The sequence below is a fragment of the Colletes latitarsis genome, unplaced genomic scaffold (assembly GCF_051014445.1).
Source record: "Colletes latitarsis isolate SP2378_abdomen unplaced genomic scaffold, iyColLati1 scaffold0143, whole genome shotgun sequence".
In the NCBI taxonomy this organism is placed as follows: Eukaryota; Metazoa; Arthropoda; class Insecta; order Hymenoptera; family Colletidae; genus Colletes; species Colletes latitarsis.
In genome coordinates, this window is record NW_027488493.1 from 20,001 (window position 1) to 22,500 (window position 2,500).

Sequence of the window (2,500 nt, forward strand, 5' to 3'; positions counted from 1 at the left end):
ATCGATATACATATTCGTAACAAAGAGAGACATGGGGCGACCAACTTCTCAGAGTATATCCCTTCTTTTGGGTTCCGTTCGTATCGCGCTTCTCGTCGTGTTCGTTCGAGCCTCTCCATAGAGGATGATCGTCCGATTCGTTTGATAAATTATCATTTTTCCCTGGGGCTGTACGAACGAACAGAGAGGAAGACGACGACCGACGGATACCACAAATTTCACGTGGTAGGGCATATATTACATATCATAATTATCAGTGTTTGGTCAAATTTCTTTCCAGTGTCCTTTTTGTTATGCTCCAAAACTAGTATACGCTTTATTTTCTCTTTCCTTTGCATAAATTATTAACTTCGGGCAACGTCGGGAGCGCCGGTAATCATTAGATTTGTACGAAACGCGATTTGCGCCCCACGGTGGTTTTTAGTGCCGTCAAAGTCAGAAATCGTAGGAGCGGTGCTTTAACGGGCGGTCGTGATGATACTCCAGACAACACGACGCACGACGCCGTAAAACACTCGCGCGAGTCCAGACTGATCTCTGCCTCACCACGCAAGGGGTGCGCAAACTTGCCAATAATATATAATATTTATTCTTTTTCGTACGTCCAGCGACAAACGCCAACGAAATACCCAAATTCTCGCTCGTACGTTGATACCTTTCTCTTCATCGACCCGGCTCCGAAACGTTCTTCGCCATCTCCCCGAAAGGAGAGGTAAACGACGGCGGGGTTAGGGAATCTGAGAACAACGCAAGCAGTTTTAGGACAAGTGAACGACCCTCAGCCAGGCGTGGTCCAGGAATTTTATCCGTGGACCGCAATGTGCGTTCGAAATGTCGATGTTCATGTGTCCTGCAGTTCACACGTTGACGCGCAATTAGCTGCGTTCTTCATCGACCCACGAGCCAAGTGATCCACCGTTCAGGGTAATCATATACAATTTACAATTTTTCTCTTTGTATTTAAAAATGCTCCTTGTTCTTTGCTTTAAAAATATTCGATGTTCGCACCTCCGACCAGCGTATCGACGGAGGATTGAACGCGCCATATCGACGACAAAAGTTTCTTTTTGTTTCCTGAATGACGGAAAACCATCGTTCGACGGCCGGGCGTACAGTACATTCAAAAGCCTTTGCGCGTGGCTGCGACCAAACGGGTATAATACACCCGTATATTCTTGGTTCCGAACAGTAACTTCACGCGCAATCGGGCGAACGCACGCGGCAGCGCCCATCGGTTGCTCGATGAAATCGATGCGATAAACTACAGCCTTCTCGGCTGGTCGTCGTTAGTCGCGCGAGCAACGGATGGCCGCACAATCGACGCGTCGTCGTTTGCGATTATTCGCCTCACGTTAGCCATGAGTATGTATATTATTCATTTACGAACGAACGCGGCAGCGTCCATCGGTTGCTCGATGAAATCGATGCGATAAACTACAGCCGTCTCGGCTGGTCGTCGTTAGTCGCGCGAGCAACGATGGCCGCAAAATCGACGCGTCGTCGTTTGCGATTATTCGCCTCAAGTTAGCCATGAGTATGTATAACATTCATTTACGAACGAACGCGGCAGCGTCCATCGGTTGCTCGATGAAATCGATGCGATAAACTACAGCCGTTTCGGCTGGTCGTCGTTAGTCGCGCGAGCAACGATGGCCGCAAAATCGACGCGTCGTCGTTTGCGATTATTCGCCTCAAGTTAGCCATGAGTATGTATATTATTCATTTACGAACGAACGCGGCAGCGTCCATCGGTTGCTCGATGAAATCGATGCGATAAACTACAGCCGTTTCGGCTGGTCGTCGTTAGTCGCGCGAGCAACGATGGCCGCAAAATCGACGCGTCGTCGTTTGCGATTATTCGCCTCAAGTTAGCCATGAGTATGTATATTATTCATTTACGAACGAACGCGGCAGCGTCCATCGGTTGCTCGATGAAATCGATGCGATAAACTACAGCCGTTTCGGCTGGTCGTCGTTAGTCGCGCGAGCAACGATGGCCGCAAAATCGACGCGTCGTCGTTTGCGATTATTCGCCTCAAGTTAGCCATGAGTATGTATATTATTCATTTACGAACGAACGCGGCAGCGTCCATCGGTTGCTCGATGAAATCGATGCGATAAACTACAGCCGTTTCGGCTGGTCGTCGTTAGTCGCGCGAGCAACGATGGCCGCAAAATCGACGCGTCGTCGTTTGCGATTATTCGCCTCAAGTTAGCCATGAGTATGTATATTATTCATTTACGAACGAACGCGGCAGCGTCCACCGGTTGCTCGATGAAATCGATGCGATAAACTACAGCCGTCTCGGCTGGTCGTCGTTAGTCGCGCGAGCAACGATGGCCGCAAAATCGACGCGTCGTCGTTTGCGATTATTCGCCTCTGGCTATCCGTGAGTATGTATAATATTCATATACGAACGAACGCGGCAGCGCCCATCGGTTGCTCGATGAAATCGATGCGATAAACTACAGCCTTCTCGGCTGGTCGTCGTTAGTCGCG

At 49.4% G+C, this 2,500-nt stretch overlaps 1 non-coding gene across 1 annotated transcript; it reads right to left on the reverse strand.

Annotated features, from left to right (window-relative positions):
* Window positions 1–772: 772 nt before the first annotated feature.
* On the reverse strand, window positions 773–927 carry LOC143351365 (5.8S ribosomal RNA). Its single transcript, XR_013081700.1, has one exon. It is a non-coding gene; the product is annotated as a 5.8S ribosomal RNA (ribosomal RNA).
* Between the last annotated feature and the right edge of the window lie 1,573 nt (window positions 928–2,500).